The sequence below is a fragment of the Schistocerca serialis genome, chromosome 1 (genome assembly GCF_023864345.2).
Source record: "Schistocerca serialis cubense isolate TAMUIC-IGC-003099 chromosome 1, iqSchSeri2.2, whole genome shotgun sequence".
In the NCBI taxonomy this organism is placed as follows: domain Eukaryota; kingdom Metazoa; phylum Arthropoda; class Insecta; order Orthoptera; family Acrididae; genus Schistocerca; species Schistocerca serialis.
In genome coordinates this window covers 488,530,829-488,543,518 of record NC_064638.1, presented here as the reverse complement: position 1 = coordinate 488,543,518, position 12,690 = coordinate 488,530,829, and positions in this window count along the sequence as shown.

Sequence of the window (12,690 nt, the reverse complement as noted above, 5' to 3'; positions counted from 1 at the left end):
TGATTCAGCTCATCCATGAGTGCTTACAGTGGCTCCAACGCCGTGGGAAGGTGGTGATGTTGTGCTAGGTACCTGGCCACGTTGCGATACAGGGTAGCGACATGGCTGATAAAGCTGCCAAGGAAGCATGTTGGGATGGTGCTGTCCATCAGTGTCCCATCCCGTTGCATGCCATTATCTCATTTTCTGGCAGATGCATCATGCGTCAGTGGGAGACGGAATGGTTGCAGGTGTCGGACAACAAACTGCGGTCACTCAAACCGACCCCAAAAGCTTGCCGGACTTCGTGTCAGCCTCGCCGCTGGAAGGAGGTTTTCCTTACCAGACTGTGCATCGGGTATAGCCCTTTCACACATAGCTTCCGCCTCCGGGGGGAGGATCCACCGTGCTGTGAAGTTTGTGGCGTGCCGCTTTCAGTTCAGCATATTGTGGCTACGTGTGTCCTGTATACTGATAATAGGGCAGCCCTTGGTCTCGCTGCAGATCTGCCCACCATCCTCGCAGATACCGATACCAGTGTTAACAAAGTGGTGAAATTTAATGAACTATTAGGCCTCATCATTAAAGTGGTGGGGAAGGGCGGCAGACTTTAGTACGTTATAAACTGCCCTGCATGTGGGGACAGCCTTCGCCCCCATCCATGAGATTTTCTGTTGATTTTTCGTCAGGGCGCTGATGACCGTGATGTCGAGCGCCCCCTCAACCCAACTCATCATCATCATCGTCAGTCATCATTATTGTGATAGAGCACTCCTTTGCCATGAGGGTCTTTCCAGCTGTGCATTCAGTCTTAGCTTCATTTTCACTGAAGCCAATGAACGACCGTATCGAATTGTGCATGTGGAGAAACTCTTGGAACGAGAAGATATTCGGTGAATGGACTGGACTGAGTGTTCCCCGATTTAAATTCCATCGATCACGTGTGTGATCCATTGTCCAGATATATTGCAGCATATCAACATGCAGAGACGAGCATGCATCAGTGGTCAACTGCGCTGCTAATGGAATGGGACGCCGTACCACAAGAACTCCTGACCAGCATAGGAGCACGTTGCAGGGCGTCCACTGTCGTCTGTGGTGGTCGCACATCAGGTTCCGGTTTTTTGTAATGTTCAGAAGACCATCATGAATCGCGATGATTTCAGATTAATTATTGCCTTTCCATAAAGGTGTCATTCATGTTCGTAAGATTGCCTATTTCTTCCATTCACCTTCAGTACTGACTCGTAGTGTACTGTACTGTACTGTACCGTAGCAGTTCGTTCTAAGTATGATTGAAATCTCAACGAGCAACGATACTTGGCAATGATACTTCCTACGAAAGTTACATTTGTCTTTTAAGAGCGCTTAAGGAAGGCCAGCCTTAGCGATCTTTTGGCCTACTGGCCATTAAAATTGCTACACCACGAAGATGACGTGCTACAGACGAGAAATTTAACTGACAGGAAGAAGATGCTGTGATATTCAAATGATAAGCTATTCAGAGCATTCACACAAGGTTGGCGCCGTTGGCGACACCTACAACGTCCTGACATAAGGAAAGTTTCCAACCGCTTTCTCATACACAAACAGCAGCTGACCGGCGTTGCCTGGTGAAACGTTGTTGTGATGCCTCGTGTAAGGAGGAAAAATGCGTACCATCACGTTTCCGACTTTTATAAAGGTCGGATTCTAACCTGTCGCTATTGCGGTTTATCGTATCGCGACATTGCTGCTCGCGTTGGTCGAGATCCAATGTCTGTTAGCAGAATACGGAATCGGTGGGTTCTGGAGGCTAATACGGAACGCCGTGCTGGATCCCAACAGCCTCGCATCACTAGCAGTCGCCATGACAGGCATCTTATCCGCATGGCTGTAACGGATCGTGCAGCCACGTCTCGATCCATGAGTCAACAGATGAGAACGTTTGCAAGACAACAGTTATCTGCACGAACAGTTCGACGACGTTTGCAGCAACATGGACTATCAGCTCGGAGACCATGGCTGTGGTTACCCTTGACGCTGCATACAGACAGGAGCGCTTGCGATGGTGTACTCAACGACGAACTTTGATGCCCGAATGGCAAAACGTCATTTTTTCGGATTAATCCAGGTTCTGTTTACAGCATCATGATGGTCGCATCCGTGTTTGGCGACATCGCGATGAACGCACATTGGAAGCGTCTATTCGTCGTCGCTAAATTGGCGTATCACCCGGCGTGATGGTATGGGGTGCCATTGGTTACACGTCTCGGTCACCTCTTGTAGACACTGACGGCACTTTGAACAGTGGACGTCACATTTCAGGTGTGTTACGACCCGTGGCTCTACCCTTCATTCGATCCCTGCGAAACCCTACATTTCAGCAGGATAATGCACGACAGCATGTTGCAGGTCCTGTACGAGCCTTTCTGTATACAGAAAATGTTCGACTGCTGCCCTGGCCAGCACCATTGCCATCTCTCACCAACTGAAAACGTCTGATCAATGGTGGCCTAGCAACTGTCTCGTCACAATACGCCAGTCACTACTCTTGATGAACTGTGGTATCGTGTTGAAGCTGCATGGGCAGCTGTACCTGCACACGCCATCCAAGCTCTGTTTGACTCAATACCCAGGCGTATCAAGCCGTTATTACGGCCAGAGATGGTTGTTCTGGGTACTGATTTCTCAGGATGTATGCACCCAAATTGCGTGAAAATGTAATCACATGTCAGTTCTAGTATGATATATGTGTCCAATGAATACCGTTTATTATATGCATTTTTTCTTGGTGTAGCAATTTTAATGGCCAGTGGTGTATAGCGCCAAACTATTAAATTGCTAATGAATTCCATTTTTTGACGAAAATCAAGAAAGCATTTTAATCCAAGTTTGGAATTGTAACTTCAGTGGAACCTGTTGCAAACTAAAACACCCTATCTCAAACAATGCTGAAGTGGTATCTTTTGATATTAGCAGCTTAATTTCAGACACACCAGTTCAAGAATGTCTCACTACACTGGCAACTACTAGACGGACCTGGCGTCAGACTTGTACAAGCAGAAGGCATAGGGCTGGCAACCCACACGCTACTGTGGCAAAATTATTTCAGTTCCAGGGAATTCACCACAAATAATTAGATGCCTTGGCTGTGGGGTTTCCAGTCAGTCGTCCTTTAGTATAAATCTTCAAGCACTATTTTTCAAAACTGCTACTAGACGAAGGTCCGCTCATTGTTAATATTAAACAGTGTTTTAGATACGTAGACGATGTACTGTGTCTGTGGACTGGCACCACCAGGCAGGTCAGGACGTTCCTGCTATCTCTAAACGCACAACATACAGTTCACTGTGTCGCTTGGTGAAAAATACATAACTTCATGGATGCTAACATAGATATCAAGACAAACACACGTTGTTTCAAAATTTACAGAAAATCTACGACAACAGACGCTTATTTACGACTTCCAGTAAGAGACGTGGTGTCTCCCATTCCAAGGCCCATCGCCTCACATTCACAAAAACGTCAAAACACGATTTATAAATATAAACAGACATAATTAAATTTTCCGTATCTAGCAATGACTATAGCTGTGACCTAACTGACAATATTTCACACAGGAAACAAAGAAGCAACATCTTGTCCTACATTTCTGGCCCCACCTGCAGTAACAGCAATTTCTAAAATCAGCTACTGTACTATCCAATATTTAAGAAATTAATCCACCAAATTAATCAAATCTCTCAAATATCGCCACTATAAATCTTTATTGTATGTAAGAGCTCTGCAGCTCATATATTAATCAAAAACAAGAATAAAACAGATTTGTTAAATAACAGTGGTGTTTAGAAAATCACTTGCATTTACTGCAACAAACTGTATATGGATCAAACAGACAGGGCTAAGCAAGTAGACTGACTCGATGTGGACGTAGCTGGAGACTTTTGATGAAAATGTGTTTAAGGAAGGCCACAGATGCAGAAACAACACAGAAGTACTACATATAGCAAACAAGCCTTTTAGAAGCACTGGCGGTAAATAAGCATTTAGCACGACCCTCTCACCAGGCTCTTTTAATCAGTTACACCGAAGCAGTCATGGACTGTGCGGCTGGTCCCGGCGAAAGTTCGAGTCCTCCCTCGGGCATGGTTGTGCGCGTTTGTCCTTAGGATAGTTTAGGTTAAATAGTGTGTAAGCTTAGGGACTGATGACCTTAGCAGTTAAGTCCCATAAGATTTCACACACGTTTGAACACATTGAACACCGAAGTATACCCCTACTGTTAATCTTCACACGACCCGATAAATCAGCCACGTATTCCGTCACCCTGAATCTCAACTAGCACATTCTTCTCTACAAATTTATATCACAATATTATTGTCATTAAATCTTACTTTGTTTCTTCTTTCAGCTTTTAGTACTGTGTTCGTAAAGTTTGTGTATTTTCATACTGTGTGTTTTCAGTAAGTACTGTGTTTGATATTATCTATATCGCAAACTGTATTTTAACTCTGTAGTTTAACATCTTTAATGTTTAACACTACTGATGAGTTATCAATTTCTCACCTAATTTCATGACTAAAGATTCTCTGTGTGTGATAATATTTTTGTATCTGATGTTTGCTTTCCTACACCCTAGTGTGCCATTGGTCAGTTTTTTTCCTGACGATGGACCATTTATATACACACAAGATGTTTCATAATTCAAGTTACTCTTATAGAGGTTGTAGAGAGGACTTAATAGGTCAAGTTTTACATACGAACCCCTGTCCGGAAACATCCAACGACGCTATAGAGCGTCAGAGGTACAGGGGCCGGCGCTTCTAAATGTACAGTCATGTACAGAAAAGACAGTACATCTTCAACGACTAGAGATAGAGCGTTCATATTCACGGGACATGTACATTAGTATCTTCTGCAGAAATTATTAGCAGTTCAGTCACCTCGGTTCAGCATGTGTCCTGTTGCCTAGTGAGCAAAGGGGTCGCCATGGGCCCTGAGAACGTGTTCAATGCGTGGTGGTATCGACGCGAATGGCGTCCTGTGGTATGGCCACCCATTCTGCAGTCACCTGTGGCGGTTTGCATTGGCTCGCAGCGCTGCACCCGTCGTTTCACCATATGCCATGCATTTTCGACTGGCGACACGTCTGGTGATCTGGCGGGCCAGGGTGAAAGACTGACACCCTGTGACACCAAGACGCCACGTGTTCGTGCTGCAACATGTTGATGTACATTATCTTGCTGGAAAATGGCGTCTGGGGTGTTGTGCAGAAAGGATATGGCTACGGGTTGCAGGATGTCATTCATGCAGGTCACCCCTGGACAAGCTGTGATTTATGGTTGTTCCCAATAGCACCCAACCCAGAAGGGTCTGAATTGGCGCTGTATATCCTGTGTGAATGCAGTCGCTGTGATGCTGCTCCCTCTGTTTATGGCGAACCTTCAAAGAAACGGAATCTGGATCGTCAGAAAAACACTATCTGATGCCATCCATGTTTCCAGTGGCATCGTTTTATACACCATTGCCGTGTAGCAAGTTACTGCACATGCGTCAAAGATAGGCGGAGAATTGGACGACGCGCACGTAACCCATGCCGTAATGAACGGCGACGGACTCACTGTTGCGCTGGAGCCGAGGAGTACGCAGATCTATACTGAAATGCCATTTGTATGTGTAGATCTTCTAGGTGGGGTGGTCTGGGTAGTGAGATCTGACCCATTTCGTCGTGTCCTGCGGCCTTCCGTGAACCATTCTCCACACATTCGTTGCACTGCCGAAACACTTTGGCCCACACGAGCAGCACTTTCCCGGATGGATGCATCACATTCTCTCATGCCAATAATGCGCCCTCTATCAAACTGTCTGATTTGGCGTACCAGTTCGAGCATACGTTTGCGAGATATCCTGCACATCTGTTCAAGTCACACTGATCCATTACCTTCGCTTTATAGCGACAAAGAGAGCCGCAGGCACATTTTACCGGTAGGTGGTGTTGCACAGCGATATCGATGTTTACCTTCAACCCGCGGCTCGACATGTTTCAAATGCTAATCATTTCTGCGGAACATATTAATGTACGCGTCCAGAGAATATGAACGTCCTACCTCTAGTCATTCGATGTATTCTGTTTTTTTTCTGAACTTGAAGGTATTTATACACAGAGAGATTCCGTTATGACGTTACAAACTTCAAAAGATTATATCTGTTTCATGTAGTGAAGATGAACAAGTTCTCATAGCTCCTCAGGTTTTCATTTTAGAACCCACGTTTAAGGGATATTTTTTCCTTGTTTTGGTGCATACTACTACCTCTGTAAGTTGCCTGCTCTGTCATCTTAGAAACAACAGTTCCAGTATATATACTTCATTGGCAGCAGTATCAGAAAGGTTCAACTATTCTACCACGTAGTGACGGATGAATCGATGAATATGATTTTCAACTACATTACTATTGCACTGTCAAACAAGTGATTTACTCTGTCTTTCCTTTCCACTCTCCACGTGTAATACCTTTTTTTCCATGTTATTCATCAGTACTATATCTTTGATGTCGATTGTCAGTTATGGTCTGATGATGGCCTTCTAAACCGGTTACCTAAATAATCAATACTGTAGAAGATCCACAATCTCGTGCTTTTCATTAATAAACAATCGGTTATTTTTCCGCACACTGTGTCGTCATTGTGGCCTCCGTCGTACACACTGTGAGGACCTGAAACCACACAGAGAAGGTTACTGCCGTTTACTCGTGTGCTGGCTGACATTCTGTGAGAGGTCGTCTCACCCAGGCCGTTGCGCAAGCGTTGGTCGTGCGAAGTGTTGGTGTCGGCTTTCGGGCCGTGCAAGGTGCACGGGACTAGTTACCCACCGGCACGAGACCTGCACCAGCCCACCCGTAATCTGAGTCTGCAATAACTACTGTGTTCCACTTCCTGTCACGTCACACGAAATATCTGAGATGGCTTCCGAGAAATCCTGTTATCTCGGAACTTTATAGCTAAGCACACAGACAATAAACAAGTATTAATATCACTCAGTACAAGAAAAACTTTTCTACTAATATAATCACCGTTCCCGAAAAACTGCGTCCACAAAGACTGCGTGAGAGATTGCGAACACCTTGTGCCTGTTCAGAAAAACCTCGTAGTTCCACCTTCAAAACCGTTAAGAAATATTTATTACAATCAGTTTCAATCTTCACATCATTAGCAGGTATCGGAAACTCATTTAGAACAGCTAACTTTAGAATATTAAAAGTGGTGTCAAATATCATGAATTATATCCTATGTCACTGCTGTCAAGTCGAAAAACACGTTACATTGTCAGTAATAAAGTGTACATAACACTGTTAATCTTAGTTCTACATTGATGGGAAAAAATCACAATACCAAAGAATAAATAATAGAGCGTAATGAAAATTGGAAATAAAAGCTTTGAGGTTCGCCGATGACATTGTAATTCTGTCAGAGACAGCAAAGGACCTGTAAGAGCAGCTGAACGGAATGGACAGTGTCTTGAAAGCAGGATATAAGATAAACATCAACAAGAGCAAAACAAGGATAATGGAATGTAGTCGAATTAAATTGGGTGATGCTGAGGGAATTAGATTAGGAAATGAGACGCTTAAAGTAGTAAATGAGTTTTGCTATTTGGGGAGAAAAATAACTGATGATGGTTGAAGTAGAGAGGATATAAAATGTAGACTGTCAATGGCAAGGAAAGCGTTTCTGAGGAAGAAAAATTTGTTAACATCGAGTATAGATTTAAGTGTCAGAAAGTCGTTTCTGAAAGTATTTGTATGGAGTGTAGCCATATATGGAAGCGAAACGTGGACGATAAATAGTTTACACAAGAAGAGAATAGAAGCTTTCGAAATGTGGTGCTACAGAAGAATGGTGAAAATTAGATGGGTAGATCACATAACTAACGAGGAGGTATTGAACAGAATTGGAGAGTAGAGGAATTTGTAGCACAACTTGACTAGAAGAAGGGACAGGTTGGTAGGGCATATTCTGCGGCATCAAGGTATCACTAATTTAGTATTGGAGGGCAGCGTGGAGGGTAAAAATCGTAGAGGGAGACCAAGAGATGAATACACCTAACAGATTCAGAAGGATGTAGGTTGCAGTAAGTACTGGGAGATGAAGAAGCTTGTGCAGGATAGAGTAGCATGGAGAGCTGGATCAAACCAGTCTCTGGACTGAAGACCACAAAAACAACAACAACAACGAAAATTGGGTAATACGTTTAAGTGAGTAATATTTGAAGATCACAGATCAATGTCGCATAAGCTAAGCCAATTCAAATGTGAAATATTGGTACATTAATAACAGGTGTGACCACCAGAATGTTGAATGCAAGCAGTGCAACGTGAATGCGTTGTGTTGTACAGGTTTCGGGTCAGTTTGTGGGATGGATATCCATGCCTGTTGCATTTTTTTGGTCAATACTAAAACGGTTAAAGGTGTTTCTGAATGACACTGGAGATGTCGTCTCATATGTCCCATGTGTGCTCGGCTGGAGACAGATCTGGTGATCGAGCCGGCCAAGGCAACATGTCGGTACTCTATAAGGCATTTTGTGTTACAACAGCCGTAGGTGGGCAAGCGTTATCCTGACGGAGAACACCCTCTGGAATGCTGTTCGTGAATGACAGCACAACAGGTCGAATCATCGGACTGGTATGTAGATTTGCAGTCAGGATGCCTAGGATAACCCCGAGAGTGCTCCTGCTGACATACGAAATAGCACCCCCGGCCATATCTCCAGGTGTAGGTCCAAAGTGCCCAACACGCAGACGGGTTAGTTGCAGGCCCTCAGCTGACCTCCTTCTAAGCCAACACACGCCATCACTGGCACCGAGGCAGAACCGGTTTTCACCAGAAAATTGCTGCTGCAGATGCAGTTCGATGCGCCAGAGCCATACGCCGAACAGGATGGTATTCCCTCTCGCTAATTCCAAGTGGCTTGTCTGATCTCAGTCTTTGCGATCGCACATTCTCGTTGTCATCGCTACAAGCTGTCATGTACAGAGCCTACATCCCTGCCAAGCAAGTCCTTCTACAATATCGCAGAAGGATCATCCAGCTTCTCGTAGTCCTATTACGTGACCTCGTTGAAACTCAGTGATGTGCTGATAATGGTCTCTTTGTCGTCTTAAATGCATTCTTGACTCACATCGACTCACCACCTCCAGTCTCAAAGCTAACCAATGTTCATGACCGTTACAACGTGTATTTAAAGCAAACCAGAATTGCATCCTCAAGTGGCGCTATTCAAAAACAAATGTGTGTGAAATCTTATGGGACTTAACTGCTAGGGTCATCAGTCCCTAAGCTTACACACTACTTAACCTAAATTATCCTAAGGACAAACACACACACCCATGCCCGAGAGAGGACTCGAACCTCCGCCGGGACCAGCCGCACAGTCCATGTTTGCAACGCCTAGATCGCTCGGCTAATCCCGCGCGGCTGTGGCGCTATTAGCTCCGCTCTCATGCGACTGACGCGAAGTGTGAATAGGCATCATCTTTCATATGTAGAAACACGCCTACCAACTTTCGTTTATGTCGCACGTCTCCTTGGTATTGCCAACTTTCTCCGTCAGTGTGCATAAAAGGTGAACCAGAACTACACCGACAAGCTGTCAGGGGTTGTTCAGGGATACCCTCTGAGTATTTTGTAAGTTACTCACGGGCTTTGGGGGCTCGCTGGACAGTAATAATGTGATTGTTATACATTCGTTTTGTTTCCGCCAGTACCGTTTTTTCTACGAATATACCATTGCAACATTCAGGGAGCCTGTAATATGCAATAACAAAAAGGTGCATCATACATCGCAGAGAAATTCAACAACCCTCGGACGAAACACGTACATTTTTCAGTCTGTTCCGTCAGTTCTCTACCCTTACAGCCATTGTTCAAATTTTCGACCATCACGATCATGGTAGAGTGTACAGCGGCGCACCATTGACTGTCTTACACGCTCACGAATTCCATGAGTATGGGGTTCTACTTGCTTGGATCCTGCGGTGATCCTAGCAACTATGCCCGCGGGAGTATCGGCCGGAATGTCGTGCACTTCGCTCTTGACATGCCCCCAGGAGAACAAATCCATTGGTTTCACGTCTGGTGAGCGAGCTGGCCATGGAACAGAACCGCTGGTGACCGACTGGTGACTGTAAATAACACGAAAACAGGAAAATTGGGGTTTCCTGTACAATGTTCCAGGTATCAATTTGCAAACTTCCCTCGAAATAAGAGGTGGTGACCGACTGGTGACTGTAAATAACACGAAAACAGGAAAATTGGGGTTTCCTGTACAATGTTCCAGGTATCAATTTGCAAACTTCCCTCGAAATAAGAGGTGCGCTGGCTGCAATGATTCCTCCTTCTGTAGGTGATACCGGTGCAGTTGTTGCACATGTCACCCTCTCAAAATAGTAGATTCTCTTGTATTCAGAGCTAGTCAAAGACGCCGACTACTGGTCAGGATTGCTACCAAACGCGTGTATCATCCTCTTCCACATCGTGTGTTCTAACATACACAGGTGACAGAGGTCATGGGATAGCGATATGCACTGCCGGAACTGTCAAGTGTACTCAGATATATCGTGTGAAAAGCTTTCCCACACCATTATGGCCTCATAACGGTAGTTAACAGAATTTGAACGCAGAATGATAGTTGGTGCTAGGCGCATCGGACATTCGATGTGGGAAATTGTTAGTTAATTCAAGATTCCGAGATCCACAGTGTCAGTGTGCCGAGATACCAAATTTCAGGCGTTACCACCCACCACAGCAACGCACTGGAAGATGGCCTTCACTTTAACGACCGAGAGCAGCGGCGTTTGCGTAGAGTGTCGGTGCTAACAGATAAGCTAACAGGTAAGCAACACTGCGTGAAATAACCGCAGAAATCAATGTGGGACATGCGACGAACGTATTTGCTACGGCAGTGCGGCGAAACCTGGCGTTAACGGGGCTACGGCAACAGACGACCGACGCGAGTCCTCGCTAGCAGCACGACATCACCTGCAGCGCCTCTCCTGGGCTCGTTATCATATCGGTAGGACCCCAGATGGCTGGAAAAGGTGACCTGGTCAGATGAGTCCAGATTTCGAATGTGACGCAGACCCCACGAAGCCATGGACCCAACTCGTCAACAAGGCACTGTGCAAGGTGATTGCGGCTCCATAATGTTATGGGTTGTGTTTACATAGAGTTGACTTGATCCAACTGAATGGATCATTAACTGGAAATGGTTATAATTGGCAGCCGAACATTCTTCACAATTCGAGCGAATGATATGGCCATCGAGATCGTCCGACATGAATCCCAAAGAATATTTATCAGACATAATCGAAACCTTAGTTCGTGTATAAAATTCTGCATCGGAAACAATTTCGCAATTACGGGTGGCTGAAGAGGCAGCATGGCTCAATTTTTCTGCAGGGGTCCTCCAACGACTTTTTGAGTCCATGCCACGTCGAGTTGCTGTATTACGCCGGGCATTAGGAGGTCCAACTCGATATTAGGAGGCATCCCGTTACTTATCACCTCATGTACATCACACAACCAGTAACTTCCATTCTAACACGAAGGATCGAATTTCTCGTAGGCACCTACGTACAAATGTAGAAGTACTGTGATGTGTTGCTGTCGGTGCGAAAAAAGCTCGGCATTGCAAGTTAAGCAACTCTTCATAAGTAAACCTGCTCATCGGACTGCTGTGTACCACTTTTAATGCACAACTGGCACTACCTGAAAATAAAACGCTACGCAGAACCGAACAGTACAACTGAAGGCAAACTTGAGTGCAATTAGTGTAGGGGACATTAGTATTGCAAACAGGAGGTACCGTGAGCTAATGGAAACAATCTGCACAGCGTATACCATCGACAGCTGAACTGTTGTGCACTATTTTCAGTCCAGTATAGATGCCATCGTGAGGTGACTTGTGTGCCTCAACGATACAGATAGCCGCACCCTAGGTGCGACCACAACGGAGAGGTATCTATTGAGAGGCCAGACAAACGTGTCGTTCCTGAAGTGGACCAACAGCCTTTTCAGTAGTTGCAGGGGCAATAGTGGATGATTGACTGATCTGGCTTTGTAACATTAACCAACATGGTCTTGCCTTACTGGTACAGCGAACAGCTGATTGCAAAGAGAGACAACAGCCCTTATTTTTCCCGAATGCATGCAACTGCACTGTATGGTTAAATGATGATGGTATCCTCTTGTGTAAACTTCCCTTAACTGGGAAGGTATGTGTTTTTTTCTTTATTTTGGCTTTGGGTTACAATGACCATACAGCTAACAATGGTTATAAAGTGCCAAGAAAACGAAATTGCAAAGAAGCAGAATAGAACAAAATTACGAAGTTGTCATACAAACACACTCTTAAAGTAAAATAAAAGCACAAGTAGACAAACAACAGACAGCCGGCGGCAGGGATAACAATGACATTGGAGCAGGATTACAAACAGCACTATGCAGCAACATTACATATAACACCGTACATCATATAACAATACGAGAAACGTTCCATACAGACAGATGTACTTAAAGTAAAAAAAAGAAAAATTACAAACACAATGCCTCCAACTGTATGTACAAGAATGACAGTACAACAGTTACATAAAATCGACAAGAGAGTAATAATGAAAATTTAATGTAGAAATAGACGTCTGTACACAAAGTACAACACAAAATTACGCACC